Source organism: Phacochoerus africanus, chromosome 6, assembly GCF_016906955.1.
Source record: "Phacochoerus africanus isolate WHEZ1 chromosome 6, ROS_Pafr_v1, whole genome shotgun sequence".
Taxonomy (NCBI): Eukaryota; Metazoa; Chordata; class Mammalia; order Artiodactyla; family Suidae; genus Phacochoerus; species Phacochoerus africanus.
The window spans coordinates 65292333-65305385 of record NC_062549.1 but is presented as its reverse complement, the minus strand read 5'-3'; the positions used below and the strand labels follow the sequence as shown (position 1 = coordinate 65305385).

The 13053-nt window shown below is 38.3% G+C and overlaps 1 protein-coding gene across 3 annotated transcripts in view; it reads right to left on the bottom strand.

Moving 5' to 3' along the window:
- Positions 1–13053, bottom strand: part of NCOA2 (nuclear receptor coactivator 2) — a 295381-nt gene that overhangs the window by 186759 nt on the left and 95569 nt on the right. For all 3 annotated transcript variants that reach the window (XM_047783775.1, XM_047783780.1, XM_047783777.1), the window contains exon 2: positions 6281–6337. The gene's annotated coding sequence lies outside the window, so the exon portion shown is untranslated. The remainder of the gene's footprint in view (positions 1–6280; positions 6338–13053) is intronic.

Genomic DNA, 13053 nt, shown 5'->3' with positions numbered 1-13053 from the left:
ATGCCCAGGCAACGTAATGCATGGACTTACCACAATTTGCAAACTTTACTGTTAACTTTTCTGGTTGTGTCTAGTTTTTCTGCATCTTAAGCTAGCAATGGAAGTTTCAGTGGAAACATCTATATCTTGATGGCAAAGAGTCACAGAATAAAAAGAGTAAAAGGAAGGAAGACTGGCTATGTAACTAATTTCACAAACATGTATAATTTTATAAATTAAAGTTAATTTATCCCTTACATCTAGATGCTGTAAACAGTGGAGAATGACCTAAATGATTTGATCTTCAAAAGTAAACTATGAGGTGTATTTAATGGAAGCAGCCTGATTTTATTTGCTATATTCTCTTTAAGGCAATTCTGGCAAAGTCAGCTGACTCAAAGTCAACACCTGTACAGAAAATAACATGTATCTGTCACTTTGCTTCCAAAATGAAAGAGAACAGCATAGCTAAAACTCCTAATTACCTACCCCAAGTCAAATACTATGTTTTCGTTCCTATGGTCGCACTAATGTGAAATTCTGCTCATCACAGACCTTTTCCCTAAAGCTAACAACTTCACTAAGCAGTTAAGTAGAATACACAAGTTTGAATTGAAATCTAAAGGCCAATAACCAAAAACAGGAGAAGACACATTTCATCAGCAATCTGCAAGCACCTGCCCTCCCCAGACACATATTTACCTGTGCCACAGCACAGAGAAGAAACACAGCTGAGAAACCAGAGCCCTCTCTTTTCAACAAGAGTCTTGGCTCCAATGCTAATTCCTCGAACACACTAACTTGCTAACACACTAACTCAAAAGATCTCTACGAGGTAGAGACTGGCAATATTTTTCACTTTAATTATTTTCAAAGAATACCCAAGATGCCAACAGAAATCACACTTAGATGTTTTCAATTAAAAAAAATAATGCTCTCACAGTAAAATCTCTCAAAACTGAAACTCATCAATTCCTAATGCTGTTTCTACAAGCCAAGAAACAGCCTTACGAATTTTATAAAAAATTATGTTTTAAAATCACTGTAATTCTAAATTTTGCTCTTCTAGCATTTGGATGGACCAGAAAAATCAAGTCCTGCATAATGCATTTTTCAGCATTGCACTCAGGTTGCTTGGACATCACAACGCACATCACTTGGCCTTCTGTACCTATGGAAATCGCCACGCCACTGGTTCTAAATGGAGACGGTCTGGCCTCTGTGACCATCTCAACCTCACTAAACACCACACACCCACCTGACAAGGTGTGCACCTTCCCAGGAGCACTCTGAAAGCACAAGCAACTCCAAGCAAACAAACCACTGACTCAAGAGAGACAGCTTTGGTGGCTGCCAGCACTGCCTTGACCTCTCTTTGCATGGCTAGATAGAGGCTTTTAGTAGAAACAGACATACGATTCATAAATCAATGCTCAGTTCCTTCTCTGTAGAAGAAAATTCAGAAAGACGAATATCAGTGTAAAAATAATGAGTAAGGAGATATGCAGTTAAACATGCATTGACATTCTTCTCCCAGGCCAACAATCTTTAGTAGGCATTCTTTATATTTCCAACAGCACTCCGCACAGACTAGCATGATGGAAATAATTAATATTCTGAAAAAACAGAGAGTCAGAAGGGAGGAGGGAATGGCCTGAAGGTAAAGGGAAGGAGGGAAGAGGAAAGAAAGTTAAGGGTGCTGAATAAATGTAGTCTTAACAGTGAAAACTAAGCCAATCTGTTTACATGAATGTGTGCATAAAAAGGGAGGAAAAATGGAATGGTAAAAATGCTTGCAAAACTGGCCTGTCCCACAAACAGTTTCAAAATGTGGCTCTGTGTCAATAACACCCACTGGAAGATAATTTCAACCTACCAGGAAGCCTATTTTGTGCTGACTGCAGCAGTCTACCCTATGTGCAAGAGCAGAGGGGCTGACCCAGGGGGGCGAGGATTAGGACTCTAGTTTGAATAGCTAAATGACTGAGGGCATTTTGTCAACTGTCAAAATATTTATTTTCCAAATCACAGTGCCTACCATGCTGACATCTGAAGGAAATACCACAAAAATAGCAATACAATTAAGTGTTGGCAGATTTTTGCCTAAAGCGAAAGATACATTTAAATGTTCTAAATTTTTGTTTAGAATAATACCAGTTTTCAGGGGACAGCGCTCAAAGCCTCGGATTTATAGCTCAACTCAAGCTGCCTGTCATTGTGGGAATTTACACATCTCCTGGTTAAATCAGATACCTAATCACAAATCTCACATCTCACGTAAACAAAGAAGAAATGCAAAATCCAATGCATAGTCATTTGAAATGTACTTTTAACCATGTCATAGCCAATATGGACATATCCAATATGGACAGAATTTCTGTTTTCATACACTTAATACAATGCTTAGTATTGAAAAACACTGCATACATAACAAAATGTATTAGTATCACCAGAAGTATATTTTACTGTATTATACTGTGGAGAACTCTCTACATCTGAACAATTCTTCACACACCCACCCCAGCTGTGCTCTCAGATACCGCTAACACACAGAAATAAACTTACAGACAAATTCAAAATATATATGAATCCACAGTGAGTCCAGTTTTCCACAGTAAAAGGAAAATTACATTTCGAGGCTTACTGTCCAACAGATTTATCTAACACTTGCTCCTATTTTGACTATCAATTCTACAAAAATTTTATTGGCTAACTCTGAAAATACTAAAAATGTGAGACTGCAATGGAAACACTGTTGCAGCTTTAGGTTAAGAAGCATAGGTCAGGAGTTCCCATCGAGGCTCAGTGGTTAACGAATCCGACTAGGAACCATGAGGTTGCGGGTTTGATCCCTGGCCTTGCTCAGTGGGTTAAGGATCCGGTGTTGCCATGAGCTGTGGTGTAGGTCACAGACTCGGCTTGGATCTAGTGTTGCTATGGCTCTGGCGTAGGCCAGCGGCTATAGCTCAGATTGGACCCCTAGCCTGGGAACCTCCATATGCCGCTAGTGCGGCCCTAGAAAAGGCAAAAAGACCAAAAAAAAAAAAAAAAAAAAGAAGCATAGGTCTCAGAGTTCCCATTGTGGCTCAGTGGTTAACGAATCCGACTAGGAACCATGGGGTTGTGGGTTCGATCCCCGGTCTTGCTCAGTGGGTTAAGGATCTGGCGTTGCCATGAGCTGTGGTGTTGGTTGCAGATGTGGCTTGAATCCTGAGTTGCTGCGGCTCTGGCGCAGGCCAGTGGCTACAGCACCGATTCGACCCCTAGCCTGGGAACCTCCATATGCTGTGGGAACAGCCCAAGAAATGGCAAAAAGACAAAAGAAAAAAAAAAAAAAGAAGCATAGGTCAATCTGTTAAATAGATTTTGTCTTTTTAAATTCAAACTACAGAATTCCCTAACCATGTACTCAAATCTGGACTTTGTACTTACACTCACAAATATAATCCTTTAGGAAAGCATGAAGAAGTATCATTAATCATGATTTCCAACCAACATTTTAAGATATTTCAACGACATCGCCTTCAAGAATATTTTGTGCACAATACTAATCATTTAGGACCTGCAATATAGGGTATGTCCCACTCATCCTTGAAAATAAATTAACTGAGGAAAGCTGAAGGTCTATTAGAATGAATCCTGCTTTACCTCAGCCATGTCACTTCATTCCTTAAATAATTTCCCCCAGAGTCATAAGTTATTACGAGTTCCAAGATAAGGGTTCTAAGTATTCCATAGTCACAATATTTCACAAAATCTGTTCTCTGGAGGAAAAGTGATTCATCCAACAAACTACATATACTAGTCATAACCTAAAATTTCTAATATTACAAAGAATATTAGAATAAAGAATGCCGATTCATAGTCTCCCATGTTTATAACAGAAAAAGGAATCTGAATGGCTTCTCCCCCTGTAGCTGACCCCTCGAAGTGACCATGAAATGAAGTGCTGGGGCAGAAATATAAGTTGTTTAGGTTGTCATTAAATTTCAAATGAGCTGTCATATTCCCCAGATGGAAATAAAGGTTAAAAGTTAAGACCAGCTAATGAAACATAAGCAAAATAATACTTCATATCAAGTTAATTTTAAAGTCCTCAAATACATACAATTTTATTATATTACACTTATTGCCACAAATATGCTTATATTCAGGGCTATTTAGGCAGAAAATGGAGCTCAGGGGTTAAGATCAAAGTCTTTGGAGTAGCAAAATGCCACTTACTTGATATGACCTTGGAAAAGTCATTTAACCTCTGTAAGCTTCAATTTCCTTATCTGTTATTCTGAAGGTAATGAAAAGCACTTACATAATGCCTGGCACACAGTAAGGGAGGAATAAGTAATAGCTGCTATTATTAGTATTATCAAAGGAATCCCTGCAAATTGCACTTATAAATCAGATGTGAATAAAAACTGGCTATGTAATTCCTAAAATTTCACTTATAAAAAAAATAACCTAAAAGTCAGACTTAGTTATTTCTATAAATGAAAACTCAGGGTGGCAGGAGAGATCAAGCCTGAAGAATCTGAAACAGATTAAAAACAAAACACACAAGAAAACAAGACACAGGAACCCAACAGTAGCACTAACATCCTGGAACAATTAAAGAAAACAGCCAAGGACACAAGGAAACAGGAGGTCAGCATATGCATATCGCTATCTTTGATAATGAATTCAAACGTCATTATAAAGGACAGAAAAATGACCAAAAATTCCACCCAATCTACAAAGAGAAAATGAATTAAGTAAATTGCATTTTGTATATAGTGACAGGTAGTGGTAAATTTCTAACTTACTTGGTTTTCAGAGACTAAAACTGGACAATTACTTTTTCTTAAATTTTATTTATTTATTTATTTATTTATTTATTTATTTATTTATTTATTTTTTGCTTTTGAGGGCCACACCTGCAGCATATGGAATTTCCCAAGCTAGGCATCCAACTGGAGCTGCAGCTGCTGCCCTGCACAACAACACCAGAACCTTAACCCACTCACTTAGCAAGGCCAGGCATCGAACCTGCATCCTTAAGGATACTAGCCAGCTTTGTTACCACTAAGGCCACAATAGGAACTCCTGGACAATTACTTTCAAAACTACTTTGTTATCCATAAAGACGTCACAAAGGATATCCAATATGGGAGCATGGTAGAGTAAGGAGGTGAGAAGCTCTCACACTTGCTCCAGGTTCATCTACCACTTGAGCTCAACTAAGAACCTTCTAAGGTAGTAACAAAATAAAAACAGAATTGGAAGCACCACCCTCTGAATTCTACCCTGAATAATCATGCTTCAGTACGTAACATATCTAACACATAATTTCCTTGAACATGTAAGAGTGATATATTTTAAGTATCTGATATAAATTAATTTCATATTTAGAAATAAGCAGAAGGAACTATTTCTACCATTTATGTACAGATGCAAAGTTCAAAGATTGAATATAAATACTTTTTTTTCCCCTTTTTATGGCCTGCGGCATATGGAAGTTACCCAGCCAGGGAGGTATGCTACAGAAGTGGCAACAATGGATCCTTTAACCCACTGCGCCAGGCCAAGGATCAAACCCTCAGCTCCTCAGTGACCCGAGCCGCTGGAGTCAGATTCTTAAGCGGCTGCACCAGAGCAAGAACTCCTAAATAAATTCTTAATGTGTATTAGTCAACAATTACTGTAACAAATGTTTATTCAGTCTTCTATTTAACAAGCACTAACCTGAGGGTTAGGGATACTGTTTTTCACAAGACAAAATGCCCCAATGTTCATGGACTCTATATTCTAGTAGGGGAGACTAAAAAGAATATATCACTTTGATAAATATTATGATAAAAATAAATCAGGATTGTGTGATAAAGAGTGACTGAAAAGCTATTTCAGACTAGCTGGACAAGAAAAGTCTATTCACTAAATCTACCCACATAAGACAGAAATTTGCTGCCAAAATCTATAGTAGCTATTTTATTTATATATGAAAATAAATATAAATTCATTTCACAAATGTAAATTTGCCAGGCTATGAAATTATACGTCACCTCACCCAATGGATAAATTCATAAACTCTTCCCAAATACACACAGAAAACACCAATAAACAGACATAGCTATTTTACCTTCAAACATCATTTCTAACACACTCAGTGAATTTTCATAATTAAACACATGTAGACAAATACACATTTTTTTAATTTATATTCATTTTATTTACATACTATTTTGCCAAACTATAAAGGGTATGTTAAATATTTGATTTTACTTAAAAAATCAAAATAAACCAATAGAAAAGCTTATTTTTAACTCACCTGTGCCTGTACACAGTGCAGAAGATCTATAAGTTTGTAGCCAAATCCAAGAGAAATCTGAAATATAAAGAAACAAACAAATATGAATAAAAAATGTAGAATCCTGTTAGATTCCTTAGAGTAGACTAATATTTTTTACAACCAATATACAAGTAATACTCAAAAATAACATCTCTCCATTAAACCGCATGGTAAATCAGGAAGCAGACTTGCTGTGAAACTTCTATTTGTATAAGCTAATGTAAAATACGTAAGGCCCAATTTCAGTAAGAATTATGAGGTGTCTACTCAACACATTTTGAGTTCCCGCCGTAACACTTATTACACTTTCTTGTAGCTGCCTGTCTAATTGCTAGCACTGAAAGCTGAATAAAAGCAGAAGCCTGACCTACTCATTTCCACACTGTACTCCTCAGGCTAGCCCAGTGCCCAGCATACAGTATCAGAGAGCGGAGGAAATGCCTGGTAAATGAATGGATGTTTAATTACCTTAATTTGTTGTGATTCATAGTTTGCCTATATGCAATAGAAAAGCTTGAGATTACTGAAATAAAAATTATGCCATAACTGTTTAAAGTCAGACATTCAAAAGTGAATAATTTCTCAAAAAAATTCTTGAGTAGGAGTTCCCACTGTGGCACAACGGAAACGAATCCCACTAGTAAACATGAGGTTGCGGATTCAATCCCTGGCCTCCCTCAGTGGGTTGAGGGTCCAGCATTGCCGTAAGCTGTGGTGTAGGTTGCAGATGCAGCTGGGATCCCCATTACTGTGGCTGTGGCATGGGCCTGCAGCTGTAGCTCCAATTCAACCCCTAGCCTCAATATGCCTCTGGTACAGCCCTAAAGAGCAAAAAAATAAAAAATAAATTAAAATTAAAAAAAAATTCTTGTGTAAAAAGATGCAAAAATAATGCTCTACATGACAATTTGCAAGAGTAAGAGTGGATTAGGAAAGGCAGGATTGGACATTTTCAATAATGAGGGCAACTGCTCTCCAAGTTTCTTTTTTCTGGGTGTGATCTTTGAGAACAAAGAGCTTAACAATGAAGGACCCAGCAGCACTTTCTCTGATCCACAGAAGAATCACTTCCACTGCACCAAAGGTTTATTCCAAGATGCACAGAAAGGAATACAAACACAACAGATATGTGCCTGTGATATTTTATGTGTATCAATGTTTACCACTTTGTGTATATTATGGATCTAAGAAAAACTGTGTGACTGCTACTGACAGTAGTATGTCTTTATTATAACATTTATCTACTACTAGATTTAATCAGCTTCAAGGAATGTTTTCACAACTGAGCTACTGCATTTTCTTTTCCTTCAAGTGACAGCAATCTGTAATAATTCACACTTTGATTCATTATCAAACTTAAAACAGTATTAACTCTCTTAAGAGCCCTTTACTCTTTAGAGTATTAGATAGAACCCAATAAGAGAAAAATTATTAAATAATAGAAAGAAACTAATGTTAACTTAATATGCAAATCGTCATTTTTCTAGAGCACTAGAAACATCTGATTTCATAATCTGAGAGGTCTAAAGGGGAAAGAAATGGGAAAAAAATGCATTTTGATTTTAACCAGGACTCGATCAGTCTGGAGATCATCATAAGTAATGAAATGCAGCTAGGGTATTAGGCAGAGATGATTCATGAAAAATAAAAGGAAATCTGTATGCAAATAAGAAATTATCACAGTAAATAAAACGAATAGATTCTCCTCAAGTGACAGTCTGTAAGCAGTGTAATAAACTGTTATGTAAGAGGAGCCATCAATTCTTCCCAGCACTACTGGGGCACAAGTACTGTGCCAGCCTCCCTAAGCCCATTCTAATTCCATAACAACCAATTTGCTCAAGGACATCATACTATGCAACAGTCAAGAGCTAAAACTTATGAATGATGATGTTAAACAATTATTGCTTGATCTATACCATTCAGAATGTTTTTATTAATGTGCTAATATAACGAAGAAAAATTGCTAATGAATCCAAACCAAAGAAAGACATAAAGGCAGTCCACAGTATAGTATGATACGGTCGGTAACATTTTAACCAGAAGAATTCATGAAACACTAAATTACAAACTATTTTGTAAGTCACTAAGAAAAAATAATAGCTATTTAAAGCAACAGACTGGCAATGACAACCTTACAACAAATCAATACCCCACTACTCTTTGATGAGTCCTGATAGTTTTCGGGAAGCTACTTTAGAATTTTGGAGGGGAAGAGTGACAGAAGCAAAGACAGGAAACTTGCAAGAAAAGGGAGAAGGATTCATGTCTTTTTTTACTCCTCCTCCTATTTCCTCTTACAAACAAAAAAGATAAACCTCCTCTCCACAAAGCAATAGGTCACTATGAGAAGGACGCAGGAAGGAGCTGAAAGAACCTAGGAAAGCACATATCTGAAAGAACCTGTTTAAGATCATCAAACAGGTAAGGTTTCAGAACCTGGCCTTCTCATGTAAATTCTGCTGCTGATATTGTTCTATCACTAGCAGCTGCTTAGGTGTGTGACCAGTAAAAGGTTACTGGGGACTCAACTTTAAAATGAGAATGATGTCCTCTTTGGAGCACCTCGGCAGCATTAAATGAGATAATTACATAAAGCACCTGGGCCATAGTAGGCATTATACAGTTATGATTCTGCTGGAACTATATGATCCATTAAATGCTGCCAGCTGTGACAGGTAACTCAATAAAGTGACAGGTAATTCAGGCTGACCCAAACCCAAGTAGCACTGATGTTCCCTGAGATGTCTTAATGGCTTTATTTGCCCACAATCCCCCAGAGACACAGACATGGAGGCTGCTGGGAAATTTCTGAACGGGGACTACTTTTAGACCAAAAGTTGAAAGTACTACTTGAATTGAAATCTTACTATAAAGTTACAAAAATCCAAACACTGGGGTATTGGTAAATGGTAAATTACAATAAATGGTACCCAAAACTGGTTAAACACTTGGAGGGGGGAGAAGAACATTAACCCTTACGTTGCACCATCTACAAAAAGTAACTCAAAATGAATTAGATAACAGATCTAAAAGTAAGAACCAAAACTATAAAGCTTGTAGTTGTGTGGAAGAAGGCACCTGGAGAAAATGATTGTGGATTAGGAAAAAAAAATTTTAAGTATGATAACAAATGCATAAAAGGAAAGAAAAAAATTTTTAAAGACCATAAAAGAAAAAAACTAAGTTGAATTCCATTAAAATTAAAACTCCTGCTCTTCAAAAGAAATAATTTTAAAGGGGAAAACACAAGCCAGATTGAGAGAAAACAATGGCAAAATAATTATCTGATAAGGTCTACATATGAAGAACATATAAAGAGCTAAATGGTTATCTAATAAAGGATGTCTGTAGACTATATAAAGGATTTGTACAATATAATAATAAACAACTTTTTAAAATGAGTAACATAGATATCACGCGGAATGTACAAGAGAAGTGCTGATGAACACCATAAGTCATGAGGAAACTGGAAATTAAAACCAAAACAAGGGGTTTTGTCTCAGCAGTAACGAACCCAACTAGTATCCATGAGTTGGCAGCAGGTTCGATTCCCAGCCCCATTCAGTGGGTTACAGATCCAGCATTGCTGCAAGCTGCAATGTAGGTTGCAGAGGCAATTCCAATCTGGTGTTGCTGTGGCTGTGGTATAGGGCAGAAGCTGCAGCTCCAATTTGACCACTAGTCTGGGAACAGCCATATAAAATGTTGACAAGAATATGAAGAAAAAAAGAACCCTCACATCGCAGCCATTGCTCGTGGGAAAGTGCAATCACACAGCCATTTTGAAAAACAATTTGTAAGCTTCTCATCATAGAAACCAATAATTTCACACAAAGGTGTGTTTTCATTTCTCTTGGGCACAGATAAGCACACAAAGAGTAAGACAAGAATGTTCCTGGCAGTTAGGTTGCAAATAGCCTAAAACTGGAAACAATTCAAACATATTGGAGAACGGATTTTTCAGAATGTGTAGATTGCCACAATGAAATTCCAGTCAACAAAAAGCAGGAATGACTACTGATGTAGGCAATAACACAAATGAACTTCAAAAACACTGTGCTGAAGAAAAGAAGCCAGACACAAAGACAACTCCATTTATTTGAAATATCTAGAAAAAGTAAAACCACAGAAGGAAAAAAGATCAGTAGTATCCTATGACTGGGAATGTACATGGGGAATGACCAGAAATGGACACTTTGGGGGCTCGGTGAATTATTCTAAGACTGGACTAACGTGATGCTGAAGATGTGTAAGAAACATGTGACATAAAAATGTATTAAAACTCTTCTTTTGGAGTTCCCGTCGTGGCTCAGTGGTTAATAAATCCGACTAGGAACCATGAGGTTGCGGGTTCGATCCCTGGCCTTGCTCAGTGGGTTAAGGATCCGGCATTGCTGGGAGCTGTGGCGTAGGTTGCAGACGCAGCTCAGATCCCGCCTTGCTGTGGCTCTGGTGTAGGCCGGTGGCTGCAGCTCCGATTAGACCCCTAGCCTAGGAACCTCCATATGCTGAGGGAGCAACCCTAGAAATGGCAAAAAGACAAAAACAAACAAACAAACAAAAAACCTCTTCTTTTAAATACACTTAAGATGGGTAAATTTTATGGTATGCAAATAATACCAAATTTTTATGCTAAAAAAATTTTAATGATTTTTTTAAAATGTACTTCTGCACCTCTGCTATCTATCTTCCAATGGGACAGCTAAGTAAAGGCGCCTAAGGATTAAAAGCAGTTCTAGTAGCAAATGGTAGTGTAAACATTTGCCAAGTAGAGCACCAGCTAGCACAATAACATTTTTAGGGGAAAAAACTTATCATACATCAAAAGATCGCTGGCAGTACTGAAGCTACAGGCTGGTGACTTTTTAAAGGGCAGGGGAGAGTTTGGAGGAGATGTGCTCAAATCTTGTATTTTTTTTTTGAAATTATTATTATTTTTTAATTAATAGGAGCAGAGTCAAAGGATGCAAAGAAGGCTGGGAAAAAAACAAAATGACATCTGTAATTTTTTTTCCTTAGGGCCATACCTGTGACATATAAAGTTTCCAGGCGAGGGGTCAAATCGGAACTGCAGCTGACAGCCTGTGCCAGAGCCATGGCAATGCCAGATCCAAGCCTCATCTGCAACCTACACCACAGCTCATGGCAACGCCGGATCCCTAGCCCACTGAGCGAGGCCAGGGATCATGGACCCTAGTCGGGTTCATTACGCTGCGCCACGAGGAGAGCTCCTGACATCTGTAATTCTTTATCACTAACAGAATGGAGGGAGGCGGTGTTTTGCTGTTTTGGTTTAACACTATCATCATCACTAACAGCAGCTATCAATCATTGAGCACTTATTCTGTGAGTACTGGGCTTTCGTTTCAAATTTAATCTTCCTAACAACCCCTATGAGGTAGGTACTGCAACTATCATCACTATTTGGTAGATCCAGAAACGTAACTGAGAAGTGAAGTCAAGTCCAAGGTCATAGAGCAGATATGACAGCAAAGCCTGGGTTCTAACTTAGAGTCTGACTGCTAAGTCCATGCACGCTCTTACCCACTGGGCTACCATGGAGATTTTGATAATGCTATCACTTTTGCCAACTTGATTTGAAAAAGATGGCCAAAAATGTGATCAGCCTGAAAATGGCTTTCTTGAGTGTTTGGTATGGTACGAACAAGAGCAGCATGTTCCCAGAGTTCCCGACATGGTGCAGAGGAAACAAATCTGACTAAGAACCATGAGGTTGCAGGCTCAACCCCTAGCCTCGCTCAGTGGGTTAAGGATCCAGCGTTGCTGTGAGGTGTGGTGTAGGTCACAGACATGGCTCGGATCTGGTGTGGCTGTGGCTGTGCCCGGCAACTGTAGCTCCAATTCGACCCCTAGCCTGCGTACCTCCAGATGCCATGGGTGCAGCCCTAAAAAGCAAAAAAAAAAAAAAAAAAAAAAAAGTGGCACTTTCCCCACATCACACACCCCTGGCTGACTCTGTTCATGAATCATGACATTATTTTTCCAGACTTAAATGTGGCCTCACAATTTTCTCAAAGTTGCCACCACTCAAAGGAAGTCATCAACTAATACATCAGTGTTGGTATGCAAATGAAAATATATTTACCAACTGTAACAACAAACTTGATTTCTGATGGACAACAGATTAATGGCACGTGCTACTGGCAAGAGATGACTAAGCAAAGGGAAACCATACAGCAGCCATACTTCATGTCCCAACAGAGGTCCTATTATTATTGATCTTGTTATTTAGCCAGGAACACCTCAGTCACCAAGCTAGTCAGAAAGGCTGGTAGAAATGAAGAGAGCACGTGGGGAAAGGAAGAAACAGCTAGAAGTACTGCTCAAATTACTTGAGAATTTTCTACAGTTTCAGCTAAGCATATCTGAACACTACCCACCACAAGTGTATAACCAGAATGCATGATTAGCACAATAAATTTACTTTTCTACTTTTAGCACGAAAACCTCCAAGCAACTGAACATAAAACACACCTTTACCTCAGCATGCTTCAAATCATATAACATCAAGAGGAAAGTCATAATTTCAAGAAAATTATGAGAATTTTCTTTTTTAGGGCCGCACCTGTGGTATAAGTAAATTCCCAGGCTAAGGGTCAAATCAGAGGTGTAGCTGCCAGCGTACACCACAGCCACAGCTACATGGGATCCAAACCAAATCTGCGACCTACACCACACAGCTTATGACAACGCCGGATCCTTAACCCATTGAGCGAGGCCAGCAATCG